Here is a 16,729-nt window from a genome sequence, read left to right on the forward strand (position 1 = left end):
ATTTGATTCCCTGCCGTTGTAGTGTGTTACTGATGGTGACCTTTGTTACTTTGGTCCCAGCTCTCTGCAGGTCATTCACCAGGTCCCCCCGTGTGGTTCTGGGATCTTTGCTCACCGTTCTCATGATCATTTTGACCCCACGGGATGAGATCTTGCGTGGAGCCCCAGATCGAGGGAGATTATCAGTGGTCTTGTATGTCTTCCATTTTCTGATGATTGCTCCCACAGTTGATTTTTTCACACCAAGCTGCTTGCCTATTGTAGATTCACTCTTCCCAGTCTGGTGCAGGTCTACAATACTTTTCCTGGTGTCCTTCGAAAGCTCTTTGGTCTTGGCCATGGCGGAGTTTGGAGTCTGACTGTTTGAGGCTGTGGACAGGTGTCTTTTATACAGATGATGAGTTCAAACAGGTGCCATTCATACAGGTAACGAGTGGGGGACAGAAAAGCTTCTTACAGAAGACGTTACAGGTCTGTGAGAGCCAGAGATTTTCCTTGTTTGAGGTGACCAAATACTTATTTTCCACCCTAATTTACGAATAAATTCTTTACAAATCCTACCATGTGAATTCATGGATTTTTTTTTCACATTCTGTCTCTCACAGTTGAAGTGTACCTCTGGTGCAAATTACTGACCTCTGTCATCATTTTAAGTGGGGGAACTTGCACAATCGGTGGCTGACTAAATACTTTTTTGCCCCACTGTAAATCAGTATACAACCCTAGGAATTGGTTTCATTCAACCTTTGTGGCCTTTAAGAGACAGATGTCCACAAACTGTCGTACCTAGGCAACAGAAACAGTGATTGACAGGGGGAGAGAGTGGGAAGGGGGTCGTTATGGAGGAAAGCCTTTCAGGTCTGACAGGGTGACAGATCCTAAAATGAGCATCTGTCAGTGGGAGATGAAGAGGAGGCCCGTGGGGATCCGTTACAGATTTCACAAGACAACCTTTCTGAAAAATCTCCCTAAAAGCTTTTACAGCATCATTAATTCATAAAAAGAGATTTTTTGGGGGAGGTGTTACTTGTGTACTATGAGAGACAGACAACTGCAAAATTAAACGCCGCTAACAAAGATTAGCTTATGTGAGTTGTACAGTATGTTCTAGGTACTGGAAGGGCACCCCACCCTTCTTATGTCTAATCGCAGCCTTTTCGGGAGTGACCATGACCTTGTATGTTCTCGGAGAATATCAAAAGGACAAAAGAGAAAAGGAGAGAAGGAGAGAAAATAGATGGAGGTGATTATGACAGGAGATGGAAGGATGAGAAAATATTAGAGAGAGCTCCTCACCCCTGTGGGACATAAGGAACATTAAGAGGTGGCAGAAAATGGCTTGTGGCAAAGACAGAATGAGAGCAAGCGAGAGCAGCTGAAGAGAGATGGAGAATAATAGAGCATGTCCTCTAAAGCACAGCAAGAGCTTAAATGCCACAGCGTGTACGTGTCATTGCACGTCTTCACCTGTGTGGATGTGTGCATGTGAGAGGGTGCATGTGTATCATGCGTTCAACCTTACCAAGCATTCAACCTTTGAGTATGTCTACGAGACAGAAGGTAGGAGCCCTACTGGGATTATGCCAGCACAGAGAAGATGAGCGCATGTGACCGGACTGCAAAGAGGTGCTGACAGTGTTCTTGTGGGGTTGGGGGATATTTTTCAATCAGCCATCATATCCTTTCTTAGTCTACGACATTAACCTATAGGTGGTTCCATCTGAACGCTTCACAGTGTGAGCGTTACCATAATCGTAACCATACATACGTATGGCAGCTAGAGGGCAATATTATTTTCAGCAAAATGTGACTGTTCAGCTCTTACAGCGGCGCTAACTGAGTGGCAGGTCATAGTTCAGCTGACACTACAAAAAAAAATAACAAAACATAACAAACTGATATATTTTAGGTTAAGTTTGGCTTTTTGCTGCTAGGTATCACAGGTCCACAGACTTCTCCCCGAGCCCCTGGGAAATGTCGAGTGTCCGTAAATGTGCAACAGCCCACGAGTAAGCCAGAGCCTCAGGCATGGAGGGTAACACTGCAAGGACACGATCCAGAAACAAACTCAGTTTGTACACCTGAAGCACAAGATATTGCAAGTACAAAAAAGCAGCTTTCACAATGTTAGCACTCAACAAGAAACTGTAGTTATTCTGGGTATATTGTGACAGGTAAAGTGGAAGAAACTTATTAAATTTTTTTCCCTCAATGAATTTTCAATTTTTCGTCATCATACAGTACTTCAGCCTGCAAAAAATGTAAAAAATACATATGTGAACGTTTAAATAACATGATAAAAAGGTTATTGAATGATCTGCCTCATTCTGAAATCATTGCAAACATAAACAGGCTTGTTTTCTGTTTCAGGAGTGAATTATGGTGATAGACAGAGAGAGCACATTCAATAGATGCACAGACACATAGATGGATAGGTGGATGCTGCGACACTTTCTATTCTAGTAACACCTCCGAGCCTTTGAAGTTGTTACTTTTCTGTCTAATCAGCCAAGTTTTTTCTGAGTCAACACAGTGACAACACTCCCCCACTGTTGCTAGACTTATAACCGTTTAGGCTACACACGTTATGTTAACAGGGCACTTAAACGTTCAGACTAATTTAACACACAATTGCAAGGTTAACAAGAATAGTTGTCATGACTATGTCTAAGGTGGCAAGTCTGACTCATTGCAACACAAGCAGGGAGGCTGAGTGCGCTACAGAAGACCTGATACTAGTAACGCAGGGAGGTTTGATAAGGAAGTTCTTTGTTTGATTTAAATGAGCCCAAATTCAAGTATGATGCCGTCAGCTCATGCACCTCTGGACCATTTTAATCAACACTGCGGTTATTTTTAGGGCTTTCAGCAGAATGTCTTTGCGAAGGGGAGGACAAAGTTGCAGCTAGTCAAATCTGGCAAGTGGTGCAGGTGATGAGTGAAGACTGTGCTCATATTTTAAAAAATTCCTGCGTTGTTGATGTGCTCTAAGATGGCTCAAGATGGCACACATCACAGTTCACGTTAAGTCTTCCCCTGTGGAGCAATTAACTGTACCTAAGCTGATGAATGATCAGAATAATGACAAGTATTCTCCCTGCCTCACTCTTTGGGGCCCAGTCACACGGCCCTACAGTAGATACTGGTTGGTGACTACCTACAACCAACCAGACCAGTCTCTTATGTTTGATCATTGTTTGTAATGTGGAAAAAAAGTACAAGTATCCACTCGCTGGGGCGACCAAGCTAAAAGAAGCATTTACCTAAGTAAACATTTACCAACATACTCAAGTAGCTAAACAGTGCAAAGCTTGTATAGTTAAAATATATTTAAAGTACCTAAAGTAAATGTACTTATCATGTAGAATGGCTATTTTATGAATCATATATGCAGGATATTATTGGATCATAATTACTGATTTATCTCTCGCTAATGTTGGAGCTGCTGGTGATTTTAATGTATGTATTGCTCTGTAGCTTGAGATATAATATTGCAATTTGTCAGCAAAAGAATTTAAGTTCAAATAAATAGGATAAACTACTGTGTAGTGGAGTAAAAGAAAGCAGCACCGCATGGAAATACTTATATTAAGTACAAGTATATCAGTAATCCTCAGTAAAGTTCAACCCCTTATTGGACATGCCCCTGAGCTGGAGTCACTGCGGTCATTGCTTTTTTTGGCTTTTGACTCTTATGGTCCTGTTCTCAGGACTTTTTGCTCACACCTCATATTTAAGATGTGCTATGTGAGATTAATGGGGAGTTGGAGTACAGACTTATCAATCAACTAGTCCGCTTGTCTGGGCTTGATCCTGGACCACTTACAATCCTTCTGATTTAATGTGTAATAAATTAGTTTTTAAGGTCGTTGCATTCATGAAAATGAAGACAAGTAAAGTTTTATGAATCACCACTGAATAAGATTTCTACTTCTGGTGACTCGTGCACCCCTGCTGGCCTCAGACTGAATCCTGTCAAAGTCATCTTCTTCCCCACTCCCTGCAGCTTCAATCAAAAGGAAACACTTAATATCCCGCAAGACCTCACTTCAGACTTCTTCCATACTGGGAATCCTTTCAAAGTGACAACATGACACAGAGTGGGTCTCTTCTTTTTCGGTGTTTGTTTCCAAACAATAACCAGAAAATGAGACACAAATCTGAGGGGATTTTCCCTGGTTTTGTACGGAGCAGTCGAGAAGCGCGGTGACATGTCACTGCTATTAATTCATCCCTTCGCAGATGTTCTATTCAAAGCCAGATTTACTGTCTGCATGGAGGTAGTTTACCAGTAGATCTGTAGCTTGATAGACAGCAGAAAAAAGGAAAATAAAGTCTGACAGAAAAGAGCAGGTGGTGTGACAAATTAAAATGCATCAGTAGTGTAGTGTTACCAGAATCTTAATTGGTGAAAGTGAAATGACTGATTTTGTTGAGCATAATCTCTGAGCAGAAATGTATGGGTATCCCTTAATTATTAATTTCAGCATTGTTAAGAGTCTAACTGTGCCCCGTATCCACTCATAGCTAATGTGGCATTTACATAACTGGTATGATTTCCCATCGTACCACTGAATAGATCGCTCTCAAATCACAAGAAATAAAGTTCCCTGTGTGAATACTAAAAGTATTTTCCCTGTGGTCTCATCAAAATATATGCAGGTCACTAGACACTTGTCCAGGCACCACTTACAGCCACACAGTTCCATTATGTACCTTAAATTACAGCATAAATTATCCCTGTCACAGTTAATATTATCAAAACTTTATCACACCAATCCAATTTCTGTTACAATGCGTGCAGAGCAATTACTGTGTCTGATGTGTAATGCAGAATCCAGCAGAACCTTTTTATCCCCCTCCAAAAATGTCATACCGCATTTCGCTGCCAGAGGGACAGTCAACTCCTGCCAAATGTGGAATTAAAAGTTTATGTTCCTTTCCTATAAAGCAAATGGAATAACTACCAACCAAATTATAAAACCATATAGATATATGCATACTCAATAACCTTTTTTTTTCTTCTTCCTTTTCTTAAATTCACCTTTTTATGACACCAACAACCCCCCGTCAGGTACATAGGTTTCAACTCAGAAGAAACGCGACAGTGACATGATCTTTATCTAATTTAAAAAAGGTTTTATTTAATTTCCTGAAGGTTAATGAGAAGTTTATCATCCGCGACAAAATCCACTTTTTCTTGCTAACAACGTAGCGGGTTGTGATAAGGCAGAATGCTCACGCTCAGCAAAAAGAAGATGAGACTAGGATCCACAGAGAAGGGAAAGCTGCATTAGTATTCTGTGTTTGCTGGCAGGTATAAAGTGCAGAGCAGCAGTCTCTGAGTTTATCCCACCCATGTTTGCTTTCTGCCACATAAGATCAAGGGTTACATACACCTGTCCAGCTAAGTAAATGAGGTGGGTGGATGCCTGGAACCATCATGTATGACCTTAACACATTTCTGATACCTTCACCCACCAGCAGGAGGGATAAAGGTGGCAGCTGTTTTAACAAACAGAGGTGTCTGGAGAGCCAAAACATCCTAAAACGTCATATAATATTTCAAATAGATTTGTAACATTAGAAACTGTTGAATTTTTGTACTACTCACACTTTTATATACACACTTAAGATATGTGGAGGGATGAACAGAAGGCTAATTTGCTAATGGTTTCTATTTCTTTCCCTTTTGGGGTATTTTTATTAATTGCACTCTAGTTAAATTGTGCTTATTCCTAAGATAAGTATTACTCTCTACAGAAAAGAGCTAATCCAACTAAGAAAACGAAAATCAATTTCAGAAACTTCAATTTAAATACAGTTTTTCACAGGAACTATCTAAAAATACTGAGAGCTTTTTTCCCCCCATAATCATAAGTAAACAAAGAAATACCATTAATTATTTAATTTAGAAAGTATATAATGTTTTTAACTTTTTGCCGTTTCTCTTGCAGCCCCAACATTAAGAATACACTTCAAGTCAAACTATACCTTAATATTCACTTGGTACAACTTTCACCTTTCACCTCTGAACATAGGCCACTGGTTACATTAACTATTAATTTGCATCATGACAATACTCATTATCCAACATGCTTCTCAGGGAAACAGTCAGCCGTGTGCTACCTGGAGAGCTGTCAGCGTTACGTTCAAAATACACAAGCACCGATCTACAGGCCAGCGAACATTTTCTGTGTTCGGCCAGTCAACCTCATGTATACAGCAGCTCAGCTAAACAGTTGCATGCACACTTGTCCTTAGTGTCGAAGCTCCTCAACATAAATGAGGACACAAAGTTTGCCAAAATAACAGCACAAGCATATTAATCTCAACAAGCCTAATCACAGATATTTTAAAGAAGCTAACAAAGGCAAACTGGCTAAAGCTAAAACTCAAAGCCAGCAGGCTCAGTATGAGCCTGAGTACAAGCAGAAGATCAGAGCAGCTACAAGGAAAATTATGGAGATGAGGGAAAAGAGGAAAGAGTTGATGTCCTGTAATCTGAAAAAAAAAAGAAAAAGAAAAAAGAAATACAACCAAAATATATTTCCATAAACAGTAAGAGGGGAAGAAAGCAATGACAGAAAAGACACTCAAACTATATTATGTGCCATTTTCTTATAAGGTACCTTTCTTTAATATCCTTACACAAAAAAACAACAACAACAAATTAAGAATGTTATCACTGTAGAGGTCATACTTCAAATAAATATCATCACAAATTAGGGAAAAAATTAAAAAGGTTTTGTCTCCCTTAACAAATCACAGATTTAATGCACTGCCTGGCAATCGCACAAAGTGACGCTAAAAATAGCATCCCAAAGAAAGATGGGTTTTCAGAAAAAAAGTGGAGAGGTGTTCCCAGCTTTCACAGCTCCATGAAAGGCTGTGTGGGTAAACTGTTCAATAATTTAAGAATGAAAGAGTCAGAGAATCCAGAGAAATGTCTAGAACTGAGCCACAAGCCCAAAGAATCTAATATTGAATAGCTGTGATCTTCAAGCTCTCATTCAGCACAGCATTGAAAACAGACATGTTTCTGCAGTGGAAATCGCCACATTGGCACAGGAAAACTTAAAACCTACTGTCAGTGAACACAGTTTGTCCACGCATCCTCAAATACCAGCTCAAAAGTACAATAAATAAATAAATGAACGCACACATAACCAATCATCACCTTGTTTCTTTGGCCCACGTGCATATAAGAGAGATTGATGGAAAACTCGAACCTGAGAGAAATGAATGACTTTAATATAAATTATGGACACAGAGTCTTCTGGGCTAAAGAGGACAGAGACAATCCTGCTTATTTTTAGCAAAAACCCCACATTCAGTGTTGCATATGGAATCTACCAACTGAGCATTTGCGCTCCTGTTAATTGTATCATCCTGAATATTTTTTGAGTTTCTAATGATAAACTCAAAGGATGTACCCATTTGCAAAAAGGCAGAAATCACTTAGCAATTACACATAATTATTAATTTGCTTGAAATGCCCCTTCCAGCCCATTGAAAAAAAATGGATACATAGAACAGAGGCACCGAGGGATGGTAAGGAGTGAGAGAGAGACAGAGAGAGAAATAAAAACAGAGACAGACGGAGGGCACAAAGCTCATTCTTGTGAATAAGAGATGTGAGATGTTGCCACGGTGATATGCCACTTGTGGGAATAACTGTGAATGCAATGTGCCAGAGAAATGCATGCAGCTGCAGCAAAGTAATAAAAAGGGATCACAAAACAAAGGCATTATTCAGTCTTCAGAGGCTAGGACAGTCTGCCCTTTTGGCCCCTTTTTCAGAGGGAGTTTTATGCTTTCATTACTTCATCTCAGTATACCAGTGATAGATCTCTCCCTAGCCTCTGGTTTGCAGTCAATTTATCAACAAGAATATTTCCAAAGAAACTGACGTAACTGGAGGAAAAAGAGGATGTAATTTCTAATTAATTGATCTTTTTGAGGAGAAATTTTCATACTTTTTAATACAGGTATGAACAGAATTACATCAATTTAATACATTTAATAGAGTTTTAAATTAACATACCTATATAATTAGATAGATGTAAGAAAATGGTACATAATATGGTTTGATAGCTTTCACTGATAACAGCTTAGACCTGCTGCGTAATTTTTTTCTTCCTCTGTGTCTGCTTATTAAATTTTTTTGTTTGTTTGTTTTATTCCCACCTGCTTTTTTCACATGATTTTTACTACATGAATTCACAGAGGGGCAATCCCAGTTTACTTCTCTGTGAATCACTACCTTATCGTGGTGGAGGGCTTTGTGTGTCCCAGGGATCCCAGGGGAGTCCGGCTTTGTCTCAGTCTGAAGTTGCCCTTGAGAGGCGGCAGGCTCGGGTGGGTATTTAAATGTATTTATTTATTTATATTTATTTTGATAATCTCTAGTCCTGTGTTCAGTGTGTTTGTATTGCTTCCTCCCAGTCTCATTATGTCTGATTAGTTTCAGCTGTGTTTCCCATCCCCTTATCATCCTCTGTGCATTTAAGCCCTCAGTCTTCCTCTGCTCGTTGTCACGTCATCCACATTGGCTGTGCGTTCTCATGTTTGTTGCAGGTTCCCTCATTATGCCAAGTTGTGAGCTCTTCATTTCCAAAAGTCCAAGTTTCTAGTTTATCTTTTGTTTGTTTGTTTTGGTGTGTTTTCTGTATCTTTTTGGTTGTTGAATCACAGGAATAAAGCTGCCTCTGAGTTCTGCGTTTGGGCCCTACCCTCACCTGCCACACAGCTTTCTGAGACATGGAGGGGCCTTATTGAGAGGAACAGCCTGACAGATCTGAACTTGAGTGGTGTGTGTTACCGGACTTCTGTGCAAGTTTGTCCATATTAAACACAATGTTCTAATATAAGGTTGTCCATAAGTGACTCTGGATAAGCACAAGAGGAAGGATGGACGGAGATTGATCTACCTGAAGGATACTTTGTCCCCACATTCACTATGACTGTGCACATATCAGACAATCATAATAATAATAATAATGATAACAGAAAATATCTCTCTACATTATTCATGCATGCAGTCAATTACAAGTGTGTCTTTGCCAGGTGAGGAGGCGACAAATTAAATTAACACCTTGGTTCCTAAAGACGAAAAAAATACTAAGGAAAACAGTGGTTGGAGACCATTTGACCGAAATGACTGTGACTGTGCAACCTTTGCCTTTGAAATGGATGCATCAAAGACATGGTCTTAGACCACTCTTCAGTCAGTTGCTGTCTTCAAGTCAGCTTTAGTGAGTGAAGATGGCGGTAAAACAGGAAGAAAACGACAATAAGACAGAGTTAGTTTGCTGTCACTTTTCAACTGAAGTGGTTCATATTCAACCCACACAGTCTGTTTGTGAGATTCTCATGGTTAAATGTGATAAATTGCAAATTTAAATCAGAAGTGTCGACATGTATCAGAGGAGAAGGGCAAAATCCTAGGGCTAAGGGCCGACCTCTTCTCAAATAAAATGCAAGAGACTGAAGAAAAATCATGTTAACAATATTAGTTTTAACTCTTCTGGGGACAAATTATTCTATTACATTGTACAAACTATTTCCCCATAAAAACCTGAAATCTGTGTTTAACAACTATATGATTACTGCTGTGAAAAGACATGCAGAGATGTTTTCTTTGTGTACTGATTTTTATGTAGAAATGTGACTAAAAGCTTTAAACACTGGAACCTCTCTGCTCTTGAATTAAGCAGGAATGCAGGGCTCTGCACTAAACACCCAGGACCAAGTAAAGAGCAACAGGACAGAGCAACCAACTGGTCACCACAAGCACTTGCAATCAGTACTAGACACCAAAAAAAAAAAAAAATGTGAATGCAGTCTCTCACCAACCACTGCTTTTTACTCTGTTGCAAAGAGGCTGTCCTATATTTTTTTTAAATATAAATTCTCTATAAAAAGCCTAAAATAACACCTAAAAAAACATATAAATCATCCAAATAAAGCTTATGTAATATATGTGAAAGAATATTTTCTCCCTCTAAAAACTTTAGAGTCCCTTTCCCTGTATGTCTCATTTTCACCTGCCCCTTAACACTCCTCTCCCTCCCTTCTTTCCTGTGTTTGTTACATCAACTATGATCATCCCCTAATGATCTCATGGAAACTCTGAGCAGTAAGTGGCGGGCTCTGGAGGTGATGTCTTTTAGGGACACTCTGTGGCCGTCCCGTCCCAGGAAACAGAATCCCAGTGGGGGTAAACGGATCTGAAACCTGGCTTACCAGATGGTCCCCACTGAGCTGACTCCTCTAATAAGCAATTAGAAGCACTAACATGACACGAGTGACAACAGCATATTCAGGATGAACCTGAAACCATATATATGACCAGGCCTTTTATGAGAATCAAAGGAGGGTCAGAAAGTTGCTGTTGTTTTTTAAAATAAACAAGGAAGCATGTCATACAGAGGCTACACATGGAAATCTCACACTTAATCCTGCACCTTCTAAAGCTCTGCACAGCACAAGAGGTGTTTTTCCCGCCAAAATAAACCCATTATGTGACGGCCTCTTTTTATGTAGGTCAGTTTTAGGAGGAGTACAACCATCATCATCCATCTTCCACCATGGATGTTGCTGCAATAATAACCTGTCCACCCTTTAAAGCAGAGGTTGGGAATCAGTCAGCCCCATCTCTACTGATCCTTCCACTCCCACACCAACTTTCTGTGTGACTCAGACCTGCTGATGTATAGATGAGACAGGCTGAGAAGAGGAGGCAGTTCCAGCTCCACAGAGCAATTGACATGCGGCATATAAGCCTGCACCAAGAAAATGTTGAATGTTAATAATGTGACACTTTATCAGTGCCCACTGGGAAATTCTCATAATGCTTAACCCACTCCAGGGAGACTGGGGCATGAAGCATGAAGTGATTTAGATGGCAACACGATTGGATCCATCTCCAGGTCAATTCCAAGTCACTGAGTGTACTTCTCAATTAAGGGTGATCTATATTTGTCTCTGCAGATATGCTGTTAAGTTGTTGACAATGCATCCTTCTGCTCTTCTTTCAGCTGTTCGTCCAGTAACAAGATAGTTTCCCCTCCCAGTCTCAAACCTCCTGGTCTTTTGCATGTTTAGCAAATGCTAACCTTAACCTATAAACTATGGAGCCGCTTTACAATATAGAGAAAATCCAAATTGTTTGGTTGAGCCTTTCTTTCCACTACACAGCCAAGATGGTGTCCATGAGAGCATTCAGCTAGCTCCAACTTCACTTTGTAGTTATAACTTGACCTTTTTCACTATATTGCTTTTTTTCACAATATAGAGAAAATCCAGGTTAGCTCTGTCACCTCACTGCAAGAAGGTCCTACTGTAGGTCCTTCCTTGTTGTGTTTTAACTTAAATATCTACAACTTAAAGAGAACTTATTTGTATAACTGAAGGACTCTTAATACTTCACCGAAATAAGCTATAAATGATTTATTAAAAAGAACATTAAAATAGAGATCATTCACTCTTGTTCAATTTGTTTTATCAGTAGTATTGCAAGCAAAGGAATTTTCTTTCTTTGGTCATTTTGGCAACATCGTCTGTCCCTAATCTTGTTTTCAGAAAAAATTAATAAATGTGTCTGGCAGCAAGAGGGTTGTTTAAATTGGTCGGATCACTGTGATGCTGCAAGTTCTGATCCATTAGATATGCGTCATCCTGGAGGCACTGAGTCACTCAGCACTCCTCCCTGAGACCACACCAGGCAGCCACGACAAAGATGAGATGGGGAAAGCGCAGTCTTAGATCTGACAAGGGTCTCCAAATAACAAACACGAGAATGTCTGCATCTTCTCTGACTGCCTGCTTAGGTCTCTGTCCATAGCCACGTAATTTTCTGCCTGTCTGTTTTCCTCCCGTGTTGATTCTTTGCTGTGTGACTGTGTACTCCTGTCTGTCTCTCGCCTGCAGTCTAATCTGCTTGTGACTCTAAATGTAATCTCATTTCTGACTACCCTGTCACTCTTCAGCCCGAGGCTTCAGCAGAGCATAAATAATCATATTGTAAAAAGTAAACAGTCATTTGCTTGCGGCTTTAATTTTCTAATAGCATGGGCCACTTGTTTAAGAGCTAGAGTGGGTTTGCTGTAATTATCTAAGTGATTTTGGATTTCCTTATGACACACTTCAAGGGCAATGTCACCAGAGTGTTTAAAAAACAAAGACTAAAAATAACCAGAGACAAAATGAATGTGTGCTGTCGCCACAGTGTCTCAGACACTGTGGCCTGTAAGTCACAGACAAATTTGATCTAATAGGGAAAAGGTTGGGCACCCAGATAAATGAGACATTTAGTGTCTGCTCTCTTGACCTTTTCCTCTGCAAAACAGTTTGAAGGAAGGTGGGACAGACAAAGGTCGCAGGGACTGCAGCACAAAACGATGGGTGTAGGTCACCGACTCTTTAGCAACACAGGCGCAGGTGGCAAATGGATGGGTTAATAGATGAGAGAGGAAGAGAAAAAAAAAAAAAGAGGGACGAGCAAGGATGAGTCATCGCACAAAGCCTTATGATAGGCCTAAAGGGGGGGCTGCAGGGAAAACCATTCATGAGGACAAATTGACACAAGCTAATGCAAAGTTGTAAAATTCTCCCTAGTGCTCTAGAAATGTAAAAGCCAAGGGAGAAATTGAGCAATTATAACTACACTACATACTCCAATTTGAATGGTATAAAAGAAATTTTACCCCGGTGTACATTTTAAACAATTTAATAAATGTATCCTCTGTAAATTTGCCATTTTAAGAAGTTCAACACAGATGAACAGCACTGTGTACACTTCTTAAATAAACCAATGTGTCTACTATCAGAAAATATAGAGCATGATAGCAGGGATCCTCGTTCTTTTCTTTCCTCCTATGACACGTTGCTTTCCCTCTCATCCCCCGTCCACCTCCTCCTCCTACACTCCTCTACTACTCAATACAAGGCTTATGTTTTTTATGTGGCGGCAGCCCAAAAGGAAAAAATAAGCCAGGAGGACCTGACTTCACACTGCTGACCAGTGGCAATGGTATGAACACAAATTCTGAACCACAGCTAAATCTCACCATTGTAAATCTAAATCAAATACAATAGTGTCTCTTATCTACAAAGGTACCTACAAAATAATTAATTTGTAATTGTTTGCTGCCTTAAACACTGTATGCATGAGAGGTAAAATAATCAAATGGTTCTTTGTCACCACTGGACATAATACTCTTTCAGCATACAGCTTAATTTCTCTGAAAGGGACCGAGTCTGCCACACATCCTCTGGGCACTTTAAGGATTTAAGCTGACTTTTGACTGTGGATAATTACAGGTTATTTCAAATCAGATGAGGTCAGTAATATAGAGAGCAAACGCATCCATAGATCTGGTGTTGCAATGGACTCTCACCAGGGATAATGGACTTCAACTTATTTATAGCACATATCAAGCAGGTGAATTTGCCTGTGTTTGCCTGGTGGGAGGGGTTTAGAACAGACAGGGGAGCTACAGAAGGAGCGCTGTCTATTTTCAAAATCTAGCAGGCTAAAATTATAACAAAGTGAAAACAAAAATAGATCACCTTTCATAATGAGTTTGTGTGTGAACACATTCTATGTTGCTGTATTTAGTCTTTGAGCTAAAGCCAACATCAGGATGCCAACACTGCTAAAAATGCTCATGTAAAGCCCCAGTCACAAAAGCCTAGAGAACAGTCTGACCTCCTGGTAATTAGTGGTTGCTAAGGAAAAAAAATGTGCATTCCCGAAGCAGTTGCCAAAGAGTTTGAAGTCACTGCTAGTCTAGGTGTAAATGCTTGCCTAGCTTTGGTCATGAGCAGATTGCCATGGTCGGCCATAGTTACAGTGGAAAATGGGACAAGTGCTTGGAGACAATTTGGCATCTTTGATGCGAACTACAGGCGGCTATGGCAGTCCACTGGTGCCTGGAGCAATAACAAGGAGGTTGTTGGTGCCTCTTGGTGACCAGTTTCACCTAGCAACAGCCAGCCAACTTCCAGCAACCACTCGCCAGCTAGCAAGAGAAAGGTGGCTGTTAGTCAACTGGTTTCTACGCTTGTGTGGCAGATGCCTTAAGCAAATGTTTTGAAGAGATGTATTAAAGTTTTGGCTAAATTAAAACTTTGAAATGAGATAAAGATGAAAAAACTTGAGGGAAGTTTAAAATGTTGCAATTCTTAGAGCAGGAAAATGAAACTCATTTTATGTGGGCGAAATGTGAGTGAAACTCCCCTTTTTAAGAAGTGAAGAAGTTTAACTACACACATACAGTAAAAAGGCGCTTCTACTGTAGTAAAATTGAAAATAAATGAAAGAAAGCACATCTTTGGGCTTCAAATGTAAGAAATACATCTATAAAATTACAGAAAACTTCTGGTAGCTGTCTGTCCAGACTGTTGTTAATTCATAGAAAATGTCCATTATTTACATATGGATCCATTGTAAATAACACATTTCTTTAGTAGATAAGGTAATTCATAGGTTTATCTGTTGGCTATGGAGAAGGTCTTCATCGGTAGGAAAAGATGTGAAACAGTTAAAAGTCTAAAACTTATGCCATCTTTAATATTCTCCAAAGTCGGCCAGTGGACTAGATTTGAGTCTTTGCTGGGCCAATTCTGGTCCTCAGGCCTTATGTTTAACACTCCTGTTTTAGAGGATGACTTAATGTTTCATTCCAGTCCATTCAATACTTGATTTAAACTAAAAAATATCAGTCTTGTGGTGACACTAGGAGAAAAGTCAAGGAATCAGCAGTCAATATTCTTAAGACCATAAATTCCAGTATCACAGTCATACCATTTTCAGTCATTTATTCACCATGTAGCCATCTTATACATGTTTCTCTATACAGAGAACGCATTCATTACTTCTCCAGTGGCATAGTTGAGGATTTTTGTTTTCCTATGTACAGACCTTGTCTTGCACTAGACACATCACACTCCTTCTGCTCCCTCCACACCAATCTCTCTGCCACCGTGTTTATCCCCCGAGGTCGCTTTTGCCAAAAACAGTCATTCATCACTTTTCAGAGGATTTACGTCAATGCCAATTTGATTGCCATCAAACTGATAAATTGCGGCAAAAGACAAATTAATACACTGTGCAGCCTGATTAATCCAACAGCTGAGAGAAATGGAAGCAAGGCAAGGTGATAGCCTGGAGGTTTCAGAGGTCATGGAGTTTGAGTTAGGGGAATAGGAGCAGACTGGCTCAGAAATTGAGTTTCATTATGGTGGAACACACTGCTGAGGCAAAGTGTCATATCACCAAACTGGGGGAGTTAGGTGAAAAATGTGTCTGAGCCCACTGTTATTAATTTAGAAACAAACTAATTTGTTAAATGTGTGTGATTTCTGCAGAGATGGCCTCTCTGGATCTTCCAACATTGATGTAACTGATGATGTCTGACGGCCCCTTTTGGCACCCACTGAGGAAATGTACAAGTTTGTGAGCATTGTTGTTTTAAAGGCAGAGTTGGGTAATAAGTTTCAGTCATGTGCATTTGATTTTTAGTTATATTTGATAATGATGAATTAAAAAATACATAAAAATATGATGATTATGATAATGATTTGCAAAATACTGACTAGTCTTTCTGCATGCTGAGTATCTGTGTCTATATGTGGGCGGTTGTGTTTCTTGTAAAGATTTCTCATTGAGCTTTTACAGCAATGAAGTAAACTGCTCCCCCTGAACGGAAATAAAACGTAATTTTGTAAAAACCATATGCTTGCATTCATGCAGGGAAGTGTAATTAGCAAGCACAAACAGCAACACATGGGAAACTGTCGCCACGAACATAAACACGCACATATAGCACAGAGAAACATACTGTGTCTACTCAGGCAAACACGTCTCTCATGCACACACATACATTCAGAGGCAAACAGTCTCTGGCAGTGCCCAACGTCTTCTGTAAACGAAAAAAAAGAAGTGCTTGCACAAGCCCAAGGACCTCTAGCACAAAAATGTACTTATACATGGGTGTAAACACAAACAGCGCCAGCATCATAAACAATCCCAGTCTGAAAAGTACTTTGTAGAGCACGGTGAATGACAGACGTTCTCTGCACAGGAATCATGGGGAGTGTGAGCGAACACTTATTTTCTCCCCAACAGGATGTTTGAGGACACATGGAAACGTGGTGAAACACACTTGCAGCAACCTTACACACTACGCACAATCTCACCTTGGTCTCTGCCAAGAAACGCACACAAGCACACACAAAGACACACTCACACAGTAAGAAATTGTTTGAAAAGAATGAGATAATAGAGGGGCAATCACGGGAAAAGCTACGTAGCAGGAAAGCAAGCATGTCAAAGAAATTTGTGCTTCCTGTCCTGTTGACTTCTATCATTTTACTGAAGTGTTTAAATAAAAGGAGCTGGCTAAAAAAGAAAAAAAAGGTGTGGATTTGTCACAGCACTAGTTAAAATGAAAGTGTTATCACTTAGCTGTAAAGAGAAACAGATGTGTTGTATTTTCAGATGATAGGGGTCGATATGCAGAGTGCCGTGCAGTGTGTGGGTGGATGGTAGGCAGAGGGATGACCATAGGGTTTAGGGAGCGTGCCATGTGAACAGATGGTCTCTGGTTGCCACCCAAGATCCCATTAAGAAAGATGGCAGGACTGACCTATTTCTGGACCCACCGTGTCAGGCAAATCCACTGCACCGGGAGATAGGGGGAATATCTACATTCAGTGGTTA

The 16,729-nt window shown here is 40.1% G+C and overlaps 1 protein-coding gene across 13 annotated transcripts in view; it reads right to left on the minus strand.

Moving 5' to 3' along the window:
- kcnma1a (potassium large conductance calcium-activated channel, subfamily M, alpha member 1a) overlaps positions 1 to 16,729 on the minus strand; it is a 151,503-nt gene that overhangs the window by 84,985 nt on the left and 49,789 nt on the right. The window lies entirely within an intron of this gene.

The sequence above is a fragment of the Mchenga conophoros genome, linkage group LG13 (genome assembly GCF_057382185.1).
Source record: "Mchenga conophoros isolate Kocher_MC1m ecotype Shallow Benthic linkage group LG13, M_conophoros_male_GT1.1, whole genome shotgun sequence".
Taxonomy (NCBI): domain Eukaryota; kingdom Metazoa; phylum Chordata; class Actinopteri; order Cichliformes; family Cichlidae; genus Mchenga; species Mchenga conophoros.